We start from the raw sequence: 19,841 nt of genomic DNA, 5'->3' as shown, positions 1-19,841 counted from the left end.
TTTGAAGGGAGGGGGGAAGCTTTTTTTTTTCTAAAAACTTTTTCAATAAAAAAAAAAGTCAACATTTCACTTGCAATGTCATAGCTGCCAATTTGACTTTTCTGACCTATGCTGACAACAATGCAACCTTTGGCCAAATGAACAGGCAGTAATATCAACGCATGGGATGGGCCTAATTTATAGCACAATTATTATTTGAAGATAGTGAGTTTGTCACAGGATTTATTTAAAGGAACTGCAACTCAAGCGCAACTGTGCATACATAGAGTAGACTAGACTAGACTAGACTTGAATTTTTATTGGCCAAGTGTGATTGGACACACAAGGAATTTATCTTGGTGCATATGCTCTCAGTATACATAAAAGAAAAGATACCTTCATCAATTTGCATCAAAGGCAATTTGCATCCAGTAAAAAAATGTACAGTCGCCGGGGCTGAAGGCAAGTTAATTTTCTCAGCAGAGAATAGCTCCCTAGCCATCCTTTGAGATTTTGCATTAAATTGCGGATTTTCCACCAAAGGGAAAGAGAGTGAAGAGCAACTGAACTCTCAGCAAAACCCAGCAGACAATCTCTTTTAACTCGATAAGCTTTTCCAGAAAATCAGGGCAAAATTCGGACTATTTTTCCTTTTTTTTTTTGCATGCAACCCACCCGAACGTTAAAACTCCCTATTAGAATTTGCAACTTTTTTAACTGCAATTACAAACTTTTAGGGGAAAAACGTGGCCCCGCCTGGAATGTTCCAAATAGAAATGGAGGTCGCGGGGGGGGAGAACATTCGGCGGGTCAACCTTCAGCTCATGAAATAAAATACGCTACAAGGTTGGAACGACTCAGAATCTATTATCAGTCCGTTTTCATTCCAGCGATCAGGAGATTTGGCTGGAAATACCTTTTCAAGATAGTTAAGGAAGTTTTCTCTCTCGAATCCCCCCCTTTCATTTTGAAGTTGGTATAGTCCCAAGGAAAAAATGGCCCCGGCTGGAATGTTCCAAATAGAAATGAGGTCGCGGGGGGGGAACATCTGGCGAGTCAACCTTCAGCTCATGAAATAAAATACGCTATATAGTTGGAACGACTCAGAATCTATTATCAGTAAATTTTCATTAAAGTGATCAGGAGATTTGGCTGGAAATACGTTTTCAAGATAGTGAAGGAAGTTTTCTCTCTCGAATCCCCCCCTTTCATTTGAAGTTGGTATAGTCCCACGGTATATTATCCTTGCTTGCAGAGCCGGCTTGGCTCATTTATTTGGGGGGGATGAAAGGAAGCAGATGATGCTTAGCTCGAAGACTCGCGTTTTATTTTCCTGTTGCGTTTAGAAACCTGTTTTGCAATTCTCTTTTAGTTACTTTCGGTTCGTTGTTATGTGGGGCTTTAGCGAGTGAACCTGACAAACCTATTTTATCAAGAAAACATTTTTCTACAGCGTTTTCCTACGTTCAGTTTCAATTACTGGGAATTTTTTCTTAGTTAAAAGTGGAGAAAAAAAGCCTTTTTATAAACCGGGCTTGGCATTGCTGGGATTTTTGTCCAAACCCAGATGTGGGAGTTTTTAAGCTTCCTAGTTTAAAATTCAACCAAGTTTTTTTTCTTGCACGCTACATTATCTTGTATGTTAAGCTAGCTAAAGCAAATTTCGTTCAAAGCCGATTTACTGCCTTTGTTTGTTTTTTGAAGAACTTGGTTTCTTTTGACCAGGAAATCTGGTTTTTTTAAGTAAGCCTGTTTTTCCAGTTAATGCTGAAAATGCCACTCCCGGGGGAAAAAAGTTGCAAAATAATTAAAAGAAGCAGAATTTGAAAGCAAACTTGCAGAAGATTTGAAGAATTCTTTTAAGAAAACAAAAACCACTGAGACGCTCTTTGGCCAAACAGTTGGCTGAAATAGCAATATATAGGGCAGGCAGGTTGCTATAAAACATTTCCTAACCCAGTTACTTGAAGAAAGTTTATTAAAGCCCAAGATGGCTTTAAAGGGGTTGCTATTTGCATCTCACAAGAGTGCAGTATAGATGATAAAATAAATTTCATCAAGTGGAGAAATTTATTCATACTCATTTAATACGTATAGACTTCTACCTGTTTATACTAAACGTTCCTACTTGCCTTCTCATACGTGCTTGACTAAATAAACAAAAATAAATTTTCTCCTGAATGCCATTTGATTGCAAGTTTCCTCCTTCAAATTTGTGTGGGACAGAATTGACTTCTGCAAGCCAGCTGAACAACCTCCCCCACCCAAAAAAAAAAATAAATGACTGAAAGTTGCTTTGCATTAAGGGACTTGTTTCCAGAAAACACAGCCAATCATCATTGCTTTTTTTTTTTGTTAAAAGTCCCCATTAGAATTTGCAGCTCTGTATGGCAATTTACAACATTTGCAAATGGTCCAGGCTTGGAATGTTCCAATTAAAAATTGGGAGGGGAGAAATTCAAACTTAAGCTCTAACAAACTAAGCTACAAGTTTAGATAGTTCACAAACCTACTACAAATACATTTTCATGGTTTGCAGTCAGCTTCCAGTCAGATTTTTTAAAAAACCTTTTCTGTTGAATCCCCTCTTTAATTTTGGAGTTGGTATTATCCCGAAGTACATACTCTTTTTGCATAGGTGGCTCTGTTCATTTCTGACGGAAAAAAGGGGTGTTTTCCCAAAAAACAGCTTTTTAGTTCCCTGTTGTCTTTTAGGGACTTGATTTACATTCGTTCTGAAGTGTAAACTTGCTCTCATTATTGAGAGTTAAATGCTGGCTTAGTTAAACTTTAAGTAGGGATGGTGCTTCATTCAAAGAATGAAGAAGGGAATGGAGGCTTGACGGTTAGCAATAATCCTTTATTAACAACAAACCAACAGCAAGTAAAAATAGGGCAATGTTCCCGAACAAACCAGCTTCACTCACAGCTGCTACTTATATAGCAGCTATTCCTGTTGGCCAATGATTATTTATAAGCCAATAGGCAATGATTCTCTAGCCTCATACGCTGCAGATGGAAACTGCTGGGATTTTAAACCAAGATGGTTTGTTTAAATGAAGTCTAGCCTTTCCTATGCCCAACATGAACAGTTTCTATTCAGTTACACTACAGGAAACAAATTACAGTAGTTTAAAACTGGTTTAAATTTTTGGTATCTGGGTTTATTTTGAACACAGTTAATGCGGGTTTTTTTAAGGCAACCCTGTTTCTAAGTTATGGGAAACAGGAAATGCAGCATAGGCTTAAAAGTTTAACATATTTATTATAACTGGCCCGTTTGAACCTCCATATTTATGGGCAGTGTACATTTTAAATTTTTGAAGTAATTTAGGGAAAGCCCAGATGATACTTTGGCTCTATGCTTTGCAAGGAGATAATCTGAGTTTTTAGCATAAAAATAAAAATACAGCTGGGACTCCTAGTGCTAAATTTTCTCCAACAAAGGGGATTTACAAAAGTTTTCCCCCCAAAAAACATGGGGAAATGGTTGCTTTGTTCGGCTTTAAAGAAAAAAATTGGGTGGCTTTTTCTATTTTGAAGATTGACTATTTCATAAAAGATTGCCTTCAAGTTAAAGGGCTGCATTTTTTCTTTGAAATAGCCCTTATAACTCTTAACCAGAAAAAAACAACTATAGGGAAGTTTGGTGTGAGAGCCTCCAAATTCCAAGCAGGCAAGAAGAAATCCAATGATTTATTGCTGCAGTACAAAAACTACACATCCAAGATGAGGAACATGCCAGCCTTTTATACAACATTCAAAAGACTTCAAAAATTTGATAGCTAATTTCATAATTCCATTCTGCTGAGCAACAGTCAATATTGGTGATCTTTAACATGTCTAAAAACAGTTACCTCAGTTTGCTGTGATATACATATAAAGGAATAACGTTTAATCTCCAGTTCAAGCTCAACTACTTTTAGTTTTTTCCCTGACAATAAAATTGCAACCGACACCTATCTCAATCTACCAGAGCAATCTACACACCTTTTGTACTGTTAATAGGGGACCAAGTACTTAATTAGGAAGACAAAAGGAGGAAAAGATAACGAAGAATAAACACTGCAGGAAGATGTAAACCTGGATTTAAGATGATATTACTATATATTATTATACTATATATTATTATATTATATTATGTTTACAATGAAGTTAGATTATATGACTGGAGTAATTAGAATACTACGAAGACTTTTTTAGGCATAAGAGAGGACACTGCTTTGTCTCATGACTTATAATTTTCTTCTGGTGTCTTCTACATGAGTTTGGAACTTCTTACCCAGAACTTCAACTTTGATCAAAGAATAAAGTCTGTTTCTTTGGTTCTTAAGGCTCTGTTTTAAGTCTTTGTTTTGGTTCATTTTGGCTTAAGCGTATTGCCAAACCTTACAGATACATGGAGATTCCTGATACGGTTTTTCCCCTGTCACATATCTTCCATTTGAGTTCATTCTTCATAGTTCTGTGGGTAGAGAAAAGACAAAGCTTTTTAAATTCGTTTTGAGGCAGACTTTTCATTGATGTGAAGGACTCTGGTAGTGTAGTACGTATTTTAATAATACTTTGGTGATCTTGAAGTTGCTTCAGATTTATTTCAACTTTTTATTTTCTATAAATAAGGCAGTGAACATACTTGATATACGCCTTTCCATTTTCCCTATAACAGATACATACATTGGTTTCTATTTTTGGCAAGCAAACGTTCTTAATACTCCTTTCTCCTCCTATTCTTCCAGATGATAGGTCCATGCATTTGGATTAATTTTTAATTCCCCTTAAATGAATTTTGCTTGCTTTTTTTTTTGTGCTATCCTAGGATAATTTGGCCCTAATTATCCTACAACTTTGGAATTTGGGAAAGTATTCCTACCGAATCAATAAATCAACCCTACTTTTTTTGCCTGACAAAAAAATTCATGGTTACACATATTTTAAAGTTTTTTTTTGTCAAACTCCTGATAATGAAGCTGCTTTTAACCAAGAAACCTTGGGGTCAGCTTTCCAGCTATGAAACACATTAAACTCTTAATACGTGTGTGTTAATACCCTTCAGTATTTACCATTTGAACAATACTTGATTTATAGAAGTGCTCATTTTAAAGCATTTCTGGACAGTTTCGTGTCAGAAGCGTCACAAAATAAGGTGCATGTTATGACAAAATTTAAAATGCAAAATTAAAGTGCGTTAAAAACTGATCTTGTCCAGGAACTAGCAACATAAATAGTGTTCTGTTTTATTGCCATGAGTTTCTTGGGAGTGAAACCATGGTTAAGACAAAGCAAGACTAAAAGCAGAATAATGTCATGAATTAGGAATACCTGACAGACTCAACATTAGTACAAGGTCTTAAAAGAGGGTTTCAAAAAGTTGGTGGGAACAATCTACATTTTAAGTGCGGGTGTTCCAGGTTCAATAGTTGTAGGCCAACACAGTATATACCATGTTCTTATGGATAACCATTTAACAAGGTCCTTGCTGTTAAGTTTATGTTCAAACTATGCAAAAGAGAAAGAACAAATTGAAAACCCATGTATTCTAGAGTTTCATCTTTATTGTAACAGCTTTACAACATGTCGCAAACAACATTTCAAGCACTTCAATTTGTTGGCCACAACATCTTACTCAATTACACAATCTTACTCAAACTAGAAACTAGTACAGTTCCAGATAAAAGGGAAGAGTGGAATTTGGGACTAATTTTCGTCCAGCAATATTTATTTAGGATTTTCAAGACACCTAGCTATAAGGTAATTGTAAGGACCTCTGCCTCAGCTTGGTCCCTCTGGACTCCTGAATCCATTAAGTTGAACCAAAAGAACATTTTACTGAGAGAAAGTGACTGCAGGAAAGCAAGGCGGATTCTGAAAAGTCATGTGGAAAAAAAGTATTATTTTCATTTTCTCCCAGGCCCAACCTCCCTCACCAGATTTTGAGAAAGCTGAGGTGCTAGGCAGGGAACTCTGTTCACCCTCACGGCATGATGGCCTTGGAACTGGTTGGGAGTGGGGGAGTCAGTTCTGTCTCTGAAGATTATCCCCCTCCCTAGTTCCCAAGCAGTTAAACGCAAAAGCATGTGAAAATGCCAGCAAGCCTCCGTTTTCTCCCTTCTAACAGAATAAAGATTTCCCTTGCACGTCTGTGCTAGTTGTTCCTGACACTAATAGACCTGAAAAGTAACCAAATAGTTTGTGATCAATTTGATTAATTTAGATAGCTGTCTGTTTCAACTGTAAGACAAGCTTAATCACGTGGCTGATGCAAACAGCTTTTTTGATGCTGTGGGCTAAAGTTCCGGGTTTTTATATTGTGGAATAATTTCCAATTTGTAAGCCGCCTAGAGTCTCAAGGCTGATTTCCCGTTGCTTACTCCTTAGTGGGGCTACCTATGTCAGGAGTATCAAATTCATTGAGGATCGCATCAGCATTATGGTTAATCTCCAAGGGCCGGCTGCATGTAAGACTATCATATTAGTTCATGAGTGCAGCATGGCCAAGAAGTGGCCCAAACAGGGTTTCACATTTCAAATTTGAACAAATAACTTCAATCTGGAAAAAACAAATTCTAAAAAGAAAAACACAATGGTTCTGGTGCCCTTTGTTTGACGTAACTTCTGAGCTACGCAAATTCAGGATAAGAGTGGAGGTGTGCATAAGTGAGAAGTTAAGAGTGATGTGTGCGCTTTTTTTGTTCACTCTCACCACAGAGAGAAAAAGTTGCACATATACCAGGAGTGGTGAAATTCACTTACCTTTATCTACCGGCTTGCAAATGTGAGTGCGTGCTACGCTCGCGCGCCTCCTGCACGCATGCGCAGAGGGTCAAAAACGGGACGTGATGACATCCAGTCAGATGGGCAGAGCCTCCCGCCACCGGAGTTACCAGATCACATGATCTGGATAGATCTGGCTGAATTTCCTCACTGTCGCGCACGTACTATCAAACATGCAGAGCGTTCGAGTCGCTAATAGGTGGAATCGGCATCGTTCTGGGTCCTACAGAATCTTTATTTTGCCTCAAGTCTGCTGTTCTGTTACAGTGGAGTTCTATCAGGCCCATCTGGATGTTTACAGGTACCATGTCAACCGCAAACGGATCGCTGAGCAATCCAAAAATGGAATTGCTGTTCTTCCAAAGTCAACCCAAAAGTTGATGTGTAAACGCCCATGTGAAGCGTGTTCAGTTTACAAGCAAAACGAGCATCTTGCGAACACAGCGGTGGAGGCTTGGTTTATGGTTGCTTGGCAACAGTGAGAAGTGATTCAAATTTCCTTGCTGCATCTGAGTCTCACTCCCAGCTTCACTTGAAAAGACTTTCACTGCATCGTATGTGTCGGTGATCTCGGTTTCCATGGAAATGGTTGGGCAGTGTTCGGAATGCGCCCCTTGTGTGGTATTATGTCCTGTGTTGATCCTGGACAGGTTTGTTGGCCCCAAAGGAGGCTTGGTCTTTTTTAAAGGACTTTGGGAGGCCCAAGTAGGTAGTAATAAACTTAGTCTGTGGAAAAACAAAACTTTATTCGAACAGCTGGGAATGAAGTTCAACTCAAAGTAAAACAAATGCCTCCCAACACAGATGCCTCAGTTACCTCACAAACCTTAGTCCAATTAGGCAAACTGCCAAAGGCCCTTCCTGGCAAATGTCCAGAAGCCACAAAAACAAAGACGTACATGAAGCAGAAGACACAGCTACAAAGTTGTTTTCCGGCAAAGCTGAAACGCCGGTGCTGGTCTGTTTTAAGCCTTATGGGAGGGGCCAATCATCTCTTGGCCCTACTCCCGAGTCGTCCTCTTTGCTTGAGCTGCTCTTGCCTTCTGGCAGCTCTTCTCATGCGTGCATTAGGAACAGGCTCCTCCTGTTCCTCTGCCTCACTACTATCAGGCTCTGGAGTCTGCACCTCACTCCCCGATGGCCCTGGCCTCACCTCAGCCTCATCCTCATGTCCGACTCCGTTGCCAGCTCCGTAGGCTGCTGATGGACCACAACAATTGGATCTAGGCAGCCCCTTCCTCCAGCTTCTTCCTGGCTTGCCTCATAAGTGTAGGAGCTGTCATAGGGTCATTCCCTTTCTTAGTTGCATGAGCTGGGCCAGACTGACCATTTGGCGAGGCTCGCTGTGTCTGGAGCAAGGAGCAGTTGAGATTTCTTCCCTTGCCCAGGGCAAATGCCCAAAGCCTTGTCTGTCAGAAAATCTTCAGTTGTCTGTTTCAGGCCACAAGGAGGTTGTTGTGAGATGTCGGGAGCCCTGGGCAATGGAGGACAAGCCCCTAACTATAGGCTCCCAAGCTCCTGGGGACCCCCAGTCCCGCCTTCCTGAGCGGTGCCCAGCCACCCTTACCTCCTCCTTGCTGCTCCAGCCAGGCGGGGTGAGACCTAACAACCTGCAGGTTCTACCAGGCACTGCCAGCCCCCTGCACACTTGCCTCCTGTGCGTGTGCCCAGAGAGGGCACCAGACGAGGCTGGGCCAAGGCAGGTGCCAGCCCCTTGCCCTTTCCAGGGTGTCCCTGTGGGCCAAATCCGGCCTCACAGGCCTTTGACGTCTGATGTGAGTGTGTTTAATAACTGGCAAATAGCTTATTTGCATTCTGCAACAGAGCGCTCTGCTTTCAGAATGTCATTGGTTTTTTTATGTATACCCAGGTCAGTGAGTTCCAAAACCGGCTAACACGGGCCTCTACACAACCCACCTTCCTCTACTCCGCTCACTGCCACCCCTAGTTGCCTCTCTGCTGATCTTAAATAGCCATCAGTTGCTGGACCGATTAGGGAAGGCTCAGCAACCTTTAAACACTCAAAAAGCCATTTGGATCCATTAGCCACATTTCCGAAATGGCTTTTTTTCTCTTTATCAAGTTTTTTTTTTTCTTCAAAAGGCTGAGTGGTATTCTGGAAATGTCTTGACAACAGTTGACTTTTTCTTGTTTGCCAATTTCTCCACCACATATTAAGCATACTGGTTAAACCAGTCAGCAATTGAAAGCAAATGAATCTGCCCACGTACCATTAAACATTTCTTGTTTTCTTCTGAAACTTTTATTTTCTTTGATTTATCCATGGTTGGCCTTACCGGGGGTTGAAAAGCTCAATGTATTGTGTGCTGCCAAGTGTCTTGCAAGAGGCATGAGCAGCTCCAAAGCCGTGGATTTCCGAACCCTGGGTTAGGAAGAAGTCTTTTTTTAATTACTCTTTTTTTATTGGACGGTTTTCTTCATTTTATACCACATTTTCAATTTTTACCAACGCTCCAGTATCGGGATCGCTCATAAGTATATATCATTCATTTGTTCTTCCTTACCATTTAAATACATATCTGTTCTATATGCTGTCATTATTTGTAACTATATTTACCTTTTAACTTAAAAATACCTCTTAAATGATCTTTTATATTCTTATTCTTTACTTCTATTCTCTAACCAATTATATACCATGTGTCCTAAATCAAATAAATACTCTGTTTCTCCTTTCTTTTATTTCCATTGTTAGCCTGTCTATCTCTTCACATTCTAGCACCTATTATCACCATTCCATCGGAAGGAGTGTTCTCATTTATACAGTTTTGCGCATAGGTGATTCTGGCCATCGTTATGTGCAGTATAATATATTGAATTTTCTTACAATAATTTCCTTTTGCTATACCTAATAAAAATGATTCCAGTTTTAACTCAAATTTGTTGTTCCGTAATTTCTTCTAGCTGTATTCTTAACTTTAGTCCAGTATTTCATGGCTGCTGGACATGTCCACCACATATGAAAAAATGTACCTTGGCTCGTGCTTGCATGTCTTGCTGCCTTGACTTGCCTCGCTTCCACTGGCGATCACTGCAGGCTTTCCCCGATACTATTGTCAAATGTGGCATGAAAAGTGGAAAACTTGTATATACAAACCGGAATTCCGTAACCTGTTTCTGCAACTTAGTTTGCGTCAAGACCTGCCACCACTTAAACCTCTAAATAGAAACGGTACTTTGCTCCATTCGCTGAATAAGGTATAATTTTGTTAGAAGTCACCAGTGTATTGCCAAAATGCCCAAGTTCAACTTTTCCCTCCCTTAACTGTCTCCCATCACTGACTCACCCCTCCCTGACCAATGAGATTCAAATACGTTGTCAAAATTGAACCGCTTTGCTGCTTTCACATCTTTAATGCTTTTCAACTTGCCAATGAACTCTGGGATGGGATGGCAAGGAGGAAATGAAATGTGGAGAACGTATGCAGAGATAGTGAGAGCTTGGCAACCATCAAGGTCACCACTGCAGGTGCTTGAGAAAGATGGACTGTTCCCATAACAGAAGGATGTCATTTGCCAACAATGTGATCACTTGGGATGGGGAGAAAGGGAAAGCTATTGTTAAACAGGGCAAGCATTTGCGCAGGAAAACCAGATCTGGTTTTGCTTACTAAGTACCTATATGGTTTATCCAACAAAGTTTTACTTTTTGGAATTCGAGTCCTCCTAGAGTGATGGCTTTGTTTTGGGTTCGCTAGTTGACTTGTTCCCAGCGCTGACATTACAAGGAACCTGTTATCAACTTGTGTTCTGAGGCTCTAGCCTGTTTGTGGGGATTAAAGCTGGGTTTTGACGCGTTTGAGTGCGTGTCCTGGCTCCCTTTGTTTGTTTATTATTTTATTATTATTTATTAATTTAATTTATATACTGCCCTTGTCCCAAAGGACACAGGACAGTTTACAGCCAAATTAAAAACAGATTCCACAAAAATTAAAAAAAACATTTTAAAAAGCTAATTCGATTAGGCCGAGAATAGACTAAAACTATAATAAAACCCATATTAAAACTACATTAAGCTAGCCCTGCATGATAAAACAAAAAGGTCTTTAGCTTGCGTCGAAAGGTCCGGAGGTCAGGGAGTTGACATATCCCCGGAGGCAGCTCATTCCAGAGGGCAGGAGCCCCCACAGAGAAGGCCCTCCCCCTGGGGGTCGCCAGTCGACATTGTTTGACTGATGGCACCCTGAGGCACCCTCCCTATGGGAGCGTACGGGTCGATGGGAGGCTATTGGTAGCAGCAGGCGGTCCCGTAAATAACCCGGTCCTATGCCATGGAGCGCTTTAAAGGTGGTAACCAACACCTTGAATTGCACCTGGAAGACCACCGGAAGCCAGTGCAGCTTGCGCAGGAGAGGTGTCACACGGGAACCTCGAGATACTCCCTCTATTATTACCCATGCAGCCACATTCTGGACCAGTTGGAGCCTCCGGGTGCTCTTCAAGGGGAGCCCCATGTAGAGAGCGTTACAGTAGTCCAGGCGGGAAGTGACGAGGGCGTGAGTGACCGTGCATAGGGAAACCCGGTCTAGGAAGGGACGCAACTGGCGTATCAGGTGAACCTGATAAAAAGCTCCCCTGGCGACGGCCGTCATATGCTCTTCTAAGGACAGCCGTACATCCAGGAGGACGCCTAAATTGCGAACCCTCTCCACGGGGGCCAATGACTTGCCCCCAACAGTCAGCGATGGAGTCAGCTGGCTGTACCGGGATGCCGGCATCCACAGCCACTCAGTCTTGAATAGGTTGAAGATGGAGCCTGTTTCTCCCCATCCAGACCCACACGGCCTCCAGGCACTGGGACATCACTTCAATGGCTTCGTCTTGGAAGGGTGTTTTTTTTTTTTTTTAATTTGAATTTATAACCCGCCCTTCTCCGAAGACTCAGGGTGGCTTACACTGTGTTGTAAGGTTGAGTCGAAGTCTGTTCTTCCCCATTCAGGCCCGCACGGCCTCCAAACACCGGGACTTGACTTCAACGGCCTCGTCGGGGTAGTAATGTACAGCTGAGTATCATTAGCGTACAGATGACATCGCACCCCAAAGCCACAGATGATCTCACCTAGCGGTTTCATATAGATGTTGAACAGAAGAGGCGAGAGAACCGACCCCTGTGGCACCCCACACATGAAGCGCCTTGCGGCTGATCTCTGCCCTCCTGCCAACACCGTCTGCGACCAGTCAGAAAGATAGGAGGAGAACCACCGAAAAACGGTGCCCCCCACTCCTAAACCAACCAGCCGTCGCAGCAAGATACCATGGTCGATGCTATCAAAAGCTACTGAGAGATCTAATAGGACCAGGGCAATCCATGTCCCGAGCCCGTTCCTACCAGGTCGGACCTAGACCAGCCGAGACAGATTAAAAAATGAAGAATAAACTCAAAATTTAACAAAGATTTAAAAATGGCAGAGTTATAAAAAATGGCAGAGTTATAACTCAGTGTCCAATCAAATTGCGCAGATACTATCACATGTCACGACTACATTTCCCAGTGACCACATGACATACTGTAAAGACTACATTTCCCAGAGATCAATCTCTTAAGGAGATATGTTCCCAATCTAAGCTAAAATGCCCCTCTAGTCAGCACATCTACTATTTCTATATCCGTTCTCAATTCCAGGTTCATCCACACCACATCGATTCTTGACCATGAGTTGTGTGTGGGGGATCCTTGAATAAAAGGGGTATTGGTGGTTCTTTAAATGTAGGGGTCTCCATATATCCTGTAAATTCAATTTTTGTGTCATCTCAAAAGAATGTATTTGGCTGCGTTCTTTTTTCCTTATTTTTGTTTTCTTTCTTTGGTTGTTTCTGTAATCTTAATGTCAGCAACTGCATTAAAATCACCTGCTAGGCATTGTTTTCACGTTCTGCCTCTTTAGTATTTTTCCATGTCGTTTACGATAGAATTCCTTCAGTTTGTTGTTCGGTGCATAGATTTACCCCGAGCAATATTTGTTTCTGATTCGTTGCTATTTGAGTCAATAGTACTACTTCATCATCCTCATCAGCGTAGATTTGCTTAGGTTTTAGCCACTCTTTCATATACACCGCTATTCCTCTCTTCTTTTGCTGTGCAAGAGATAAATACAATTTCCCCGTTTTGAGATCTTCTTGTATACTACTTCTTGCTATGTACTTCCTGTGGGCAAAACAATGTCTGTATTCTGTTTTTGTAGTCTTACTATCATTGGTTTCCTTTTTGCTGGTGAGTTCATTCCATTGATGTTAATTGAAATCATCTTGATTTCCTCTTCTGTCTTACTGTTTGTATATGGGTCTCGGTCCTCTATTTGTCCTTGTTCCTCTCTGCTCTTGTTCTCGTGCTTTCTCTTTTGAATCGTTCTGTTTCCGTCCATTTATTGTTCATCCTCATCTTCCAGTTTGGGAGAAACAGTTCGTTTCTGACGTAGCCCCTTAGGAAATTTAATTTTCTACTCCTGGTGTAGGTACCAATACGTTGAAGTCTGGTTTTTGCTGTAGCATGTTGGCCAATTTGTGCAAAGTCTAGATTTTCTTCCTTTTCTGCAGAAGAGGCTGGCCTTCTAACAGGCTTCTAAGCTTTTCTGCCATTTTTCATGAAAGGCTGGCCTTAGGAGCTGGGCTTTGGCCTGGGCCCTTTTCCTGGAGTGATTCGTGTAACTTGTTTGGTTGCCACCTTGAGTTGGATAGCCCATCTCATTTGTGGATATTCCACCATTGCCCACCACCTGGTCATGGGTTCATTGTCAATGGGATCCAAAACAGAGCCAACACAACACAATTCTTGTAAGGCAGCACGAGCATTTACAGGCTACTACTCGCTGCTCACCACTCTTCGTTCCCAACGGTTAACTGTACCACCAACCACTACCCTTTATGAGTCTTAACTAGTGGAGGAAAAGGTATCAGTTTTCTGGCTGCTTCATTTCCACACAGTGACACACTTCTCCCACAAACGACCACCACCCCAACTCTCCCTCAAGACAACTTACGCAGCCAATGTTGTAGACGTGACTCGAGGGAGAGCTCGAGAGGCAGGGCTGCTGCTGTGTACTTGTGGTGGTTGTCAGGTCTGTGGTCCCTTAAAACAACAGTCCCAGTTTCTCATGTGGCCTCTTGGGGAAACTTTAATTGCCCACCCTTGTGGTAACTTTTACAAGTTTGCCAGTCTGGTAAGGCTTCTTTCAGTTAGTTTATGCTCTTGATGCGTGTTGGCTTTGGTCCTTGGGGAAGGGTTCCACTTTTAAGTAAGGACTTTTAATCTACAGTATGCAGCCGATGAGAGCACTTTGTCAAATGGATTATAACTAGGAAATAGGTGTTTTCACATGCCTGGGGACCCAGACATATAACCAGGTCTTTGAGGCCTTAATGAAAGAGTCAGTCTGTCAAGGGTCATTCTACTCTCCAGAGAGAGAATATTCCAGAGGACAGGAGTTATAGAAGAAAAGACCCCCTCACTCCCCCAGTCCGTCTCCACTAGCTGACGTTCTTTGGCTGACAATACCCAGTCTGCTGAATAGAACTGGGATTGGTAGAAACCACTGAGGGACGGCAACCTCCGGGGTATCCCAGTTCCAATTTATGAATAATTTGCTGTTGATCGAACCGCATATTGTATGAATGCGGTGTCCCGGTTCTCTTGATTGATACGATCTAACAACTGATCAAAGGTGTGATTTTTGGACCCGATGATGCAGACAGGAACCGTACTCGACAGCTTGTGTCTTTTTAACGCCCAACTTGGTTGAGATCCGGAGCAGTTTCTAAGGCTGGGTAAAAACAAAGATGGGAAAGATGATTAATGCTAATGAAACCTAGGATTCTTATCCAGATGGTTGTGTCTGGTGATTTTAAGACATTTGCAGTAATGCTTAAAGGAGAGGGTAGTAATTGAGGACTTCTGCAAAACTGAACACATTGGGCATAAAGTGCAGAGTCCTAGGAAGGAGGATGAATTGGCTCCAGGGGAAGATAACAATGGAAGGCCATGCATCTTCTGAAAGCTTCTGGTTCCAGAAGCTTAGGAATGCCACAGGGATGGGTTCTACTTAACTTTGCTAAGGGTTTACAACGGGAGCATGCACACGCTTATGACATTATATTATGACGTCGAGCCAGGTGGGCGGAGCCTCCTGCCACCATTACTACCGGTTGTTCCGAACTAGGGGAAACACCACTGGAATATCACCTTAGCCATCATAGCATGGATATTGGTGGATTAAGAAAGGCAGAATCCATTAATAAGCCAAAAAAAACAACAACACCTGAACTAGTTTTTAAACCCAGAATTTAGGTGATAACATTCAGAAGTGGCTCAGGACAAACCTCCCTAATTCACTAAGTTGTGAAAAGGGGGAGACACTCAAACTTTCAAGGTTGTCTTAGCCAAAAAGTTTAGCTTTCCTGCGATGTTGATTTCAGTCTGGTCCATATATTCTCTGGATGCATTTGACATTCTGGAAAGAGGACAATTTTTCCAGCCCCTAGAAACCTTGTTTGTTTTTGACTGCCACTCCTAATCCAACTTAACCTTCATACTCTGCTCCAGAGAGTGCTCTTATCATACAGTATTCTGTCAGCCACCAATTGTGCAAGTTCTCCCACCGAAAAAGATGAGAGAGGCTTGTAATTGTCATCATAGGTATACAGTCAGGTCCAGAAATATTGGGACATCGACACAATTCTAACATCTTTGGCTCTATATACCACCACAATGGAGTTGGAATGAAACAAACACAATGTGCTTTAACTGCAGACTGCCAGCTTTAATTTGAGGGTATGTACTGTACATCCAACTCAGGTGAACGGTGTAGGACTGACTTGCTAAGGGACCAAAGGTAATGGGACAGAATAATAATCATAAATCAAACTTTCCCTTCTTAATTACTTGGTTGCAAATCAATCACAGCCTGAAGTCTGGAATGCGTAGACATCATCATACGCTGTGTTTCATCCCTGGTGATGCTCTTCCAGGCCTCTACTGCAACTGTCTTTCAGTTCCTGCTTTTTCCTGGGGCATTTTCCCTTCAGTTTTGTCTTCAGCAAGTGAAATGCATGCTCAATGGGATTCAGGTCAGGTGATCGCCTTGGCCATTGCATAACATTCCGCTTCTGTCCCTTCAGAAACTCTCTGGTTGCTTTTGCAGTATGCTTTGGGTCATTTGTCCATCTGCACTGTGAAGCGCCATCCAATGAGTTCTGCAGCATTTGGCTGAATGTGAACAGATAATATTGCCCGAAACGCTTCAGAATTCATCCTGCTGCTTTTTGTCAGCAGTCACATCATCAATAAATAGAAGAGAACCAGTTCCGTTGGCAGCCATATATACCCATGCCATGACACTACTAATGCCATGCTTCACTGACGAGGTGGCATGCTTAGGATCATGAGCAGTTGCTTTCCTTCTCCATACTGGTACAAGTTGTTGATCTTGGTCTCATCTGTCCATAGGATCTTGTTCCAGAACTTGTGAAGGCTTTGTTTAGATGTTGTTTGGCAAACTCTAATCTGGCCTTCCTGTTTTTGAGGCTCACCAATGGTTTCACATCTTGTGGTGTGAACCCTCTGTATTCACTCTGGTGAAGTCTTCTCTTGATTGTTGACTTTGACACACGTACACCTACCTCCTGGAGAGTGTTCTTGATCTGGCCAACTGTTGTGAAGGGTGTTTTCTTCACCAGGGAAAGAATTCTTTGGTCATCCACCACAGTTGTTTTCCGTGGTCTCCCGGGTCTTTTGGTGTTGCCGAGTTCACCGGGTGTGGTGCGTTCTTTCTTTTTGAGAATGTTCCAAATAGTTGTTTTGGCCACCACGCCTAATGTTCGACAGCTCTTTGGTCTTCACCATAGTGGAGTTTGGAGTGTGACTGTTTGAGGTTGTGGACAGGTGTCTTTTATACTGATAACAAATTCAAACAGGTACCATTAATACAGGTAATGAGTGGAGGAGGACAGAGGGGCCTCTTCAAGTAGAAGTTACAGGTCTGTGAGAGCCAGAAATCTTGCTTGTCTGTAGGTGACCAAATACTTATTTTCCACCATAATTTGCAAATAAATTCGTTACAAATCAGACAATGGGATTTTCTGGATTTGTTTTCTCATGTTGTCTCTCATAGTTGAGGTATACCTATGATGACAATTACAGGCCTCCCTCATCTTTCTCAGTGGGAGAACTTGCACAATTGGTGGCTGACTAAATACTTTTTTGCCCCACTTGTATTTATACAAAGTTCTATGACTTTCCCGCCCCCACCAATTTTTTTTTAATCTGTCCCAAAAGAAACAACTCTGGCTTCAATTGTATATTAATCTTTAAAACCTTCTGAATCTATACAGATTCTGTAATTTAAGCCAATCTCAATCAAAGGAGTTTCATCCTCAACTCTGTTGCTTGATTTCATAGTCTGGCCTAGCCAGCCAGGGCTAACACAAATAAGCTGTAGGCTTTTATAGGAAGGCCTGGTGGTATTAGAAATTCTGTTTATATAACTCTACAGAACAAAGAGTACAGTCCATACGGGATTTTCTGCTTAACTGTGGCAGAGAACCAGAAACTACTCAGAACCTACAGGTGAGGGTCAGCTCTGCTTCATATTAATCCTTCGTCTAGCAAGGCTCCTATTTTTTTAAAAAAATCCCATGCTGGAGCTCATAAACAGATTTCTGCAACTTCCACACAACTATGTTCTTACCCACTTTTCTAGTATCCTTTTGACACTGGGAAATAGGACAGTAAAGAAAACCATTATTAAAATCAATTGTGTATTGTAACAAAAAGTAAGAGACATTTTTTACCTTTTCAGATCACGCTCCTAAAGAGATTTGGAGGTCTGCTAGGTATTGGAACCCCTGATAGGATGTTCTGAAAGTCCATTTTTTCCTTTCTGTCTCCCTTCGAAGTTGGCTGCTCTTTCTCTTCAATTCATTGACTATCTTCTTGCTGTTGGCTTTAGCATTTGTAGCGTTGGTATGGAAAAAGTAGCTTCAACGTAGTGTTGTCAAATGATCCAAATAGTCAAAAAGATTCCTGTCCATATCAAAATAGTCTCTTCTAAGGCAGAATCTGTCCTTTTATGCCTTTTTCCATACTGGTTTTGTGTGGGCCATACCTGCCCATGGGTCACAGCTGTCCCTTTAGCTGTGCTTGTCCAGCCCAGGGTAGGGAAGAGGGGGGCAGTGATCCCCCACAACAGTTGGCAGTTTCTCTTTTTTGTAATGCTAATTACAGGTTTTTAAGTTCATCCTGGAAGTACGGAACTTTTCTATTTTCTTTATTTCTTTGTGCCACGTAGACTACGGTTAATCCTTGAAGATAACGTGTTCCACAACTTTTGCAACATTGTATCTTGTTTTCTTTTTTTAAAAAAAACAAACAACTCCCTTTTTTCTCTCTTTCATTCGCCCATAATTTTTTTTCCCAAGATATTTTGGTTCAACAATCATTTCCTTGCCTCCTTCTGTCCTTTCCATCCAATTTTCAAGGGATTATGGTCTTGCCCGTAAGGTATTTTATCATATCTACTGTTCTGGTTGGGGCGAAGGATTGCCCTTCTTGGGCAGATAAACTCCAAGCAAACGGGAAGTTCATGCAGATTAAGTTTGTTCTTCAGGTGTTCTCGATAATTTATGATACTGCTGTGATTCACATGAGGCTCAGTTCATAATCTGATCCCATTAAACGTAGGTAAAAAAAATGTTGCAAGACTGAACCTTTGTTTCCTTTGTTTAGGATTCAAAATGACTGCTTATCTGCATGGTACATTTTACCCAGCAGAGCTATAACTCAGTCTCCAATCAAATTGCGCAGATACTATCACATGTCACAATGACTACATTTCCCAGTGACCACATGACATAAAGACTACATTTCCCAGAGATCAATCTCTTAAGGAGATAGGTTCCCAATCTAAGCTAAATTGTGTCTTCTCTTCTCAATTCCAGGTTCATTCACACCATATCGATTCTTGACCATGAGTTGTGGGGCTTTGCATAAAAGTGGGTATTGGTGGTTCTTTAAATTTAGGGGTCTCCATATATCCTGTAAATTCAATTTTTGTGTCATCTCAAAGAATGTATTTGGCTGCGTTCTTTTTTTTCTTGTTTTCTTCTTTAGTATTTTTCCATGTCATTTACGATAGAATTCCTTCTGATTGTTGTTTTATTTTTACATTCATATCCAACAACTCATCCAATGTACAGTCATATACAATTAGTCGGGCTTGCCCGGTCACCACCCCCTCCTTTTAACTCTCTTCCCTCTTCTACCTTCTTCTACTTTCCAGACCTTCCTCCCCTTCTCTTATCTACATCCTCTCCTCCCTCCACCCTATACCTTTCTTCTCCCTCTTCTACCCCTCTTCCTTCCTCTTCTCCCTCTTCTCCCCCTCTTCTCCTTTTTCCTACCTCCTATTTTTCCATGTCGTTTACGATAAAATTCCTTCTGATCGTTGTTCGGTGCATAGATTTACCCCGAGCAATATTTGTTTCTGATTTCGTTGCTATGAGTCAGTAGTACTTCTTCATCCTCATCAGCATAAATTTGCTTAGGTTTTAGCCACTCTTTCATATACACCGCTATTCCTCTCTTCTTTTGCTGTGCAAGAGATAAATACAATTTCCCCGTTTTGAGATCTTCTTGTATACTACTTCCTGCTATGTACTTCCTGTAGGCAAAACAATGCCCGTATTCTGTTTTTGTAGTCTTACTAGTGTTGGTTTCCTTTTTGCTGGTGAGTTCATTCCATTGATGTTAATTGAGATCATCTTGATTGGTTTCAAGATTGGTTTCAAGTTTGCATATTGGTTTCGGTCTTCTATTTGTCCTTGTTCCTCTGCGCTCTTGTTTCTCCCGCCTTCTTTTCGGAATCGTTCCGTTTTCAGTCCGTTTGTCTTCTGCCTCTTCAGGGAGAAACGGTCCCAGTTTCTCATGTAGTCCCTTAGGGAGATTTAATTTCCCACTCCTGGTATAGGTACTGGTATGACGAGGTCCGGTTTTTGCAGTAGCAGATTGGCCAATTTGTGCAACGTCCAGATTTCCTTCCCCTTGCAGCATGTTTTTTCACCCAAGCTTCCGTTACGGCTGA

The 19,841-nt window shown here is 41.6% G+C and overlaps 1 long non-coding RNA gene across 1 annotated transcript; it reads right to left on the bottom strand.

Annotated features, from left to right (window-relative positions):
* Positions 1 to 2,849: 2,849 nt before the first annotated feature.
* Positions 2,850 to 19,051, bottom strand: LOC131202218 (uncharacterized). Its single transcript, XR_009156095.1, has 5 exons — positions 17,554 to 19,051; positions 9,745 to 14,528; positions 8,985 to 9,136; positions 6,733 to 7,479; positions 2,850 to 4,444 (listed from the first exon to the last, which is right to left on the bottom strand). It is a non-coding gene; the product is annotated as an uncharacterized LOC131202218 (long non-coding RNA).
* Between the last annotated feature and the right edge of the window lie 790 nt (positions 19,052 to 19,841).

This window comes from Ahaetulla prasina, chromosome 7 (assembly GCF_028640845.1).
Source record: "Ahaetulla prasina isolate Xishuangbanna chromosome 7, ASM2864084v1, whole genome shotgun sequence".
Classification (NCBI taxonomy): Eukaryota; Metazoa; Chordata; class Lepidosauria; order Squamata; family Colubridae; genus Ahaetulla; species Ahaetulla prasina.
Note: the sequence above shows the minus strand (reverse complement) of the source record. Positions and strands in the feature narration are given on the sequence as shown.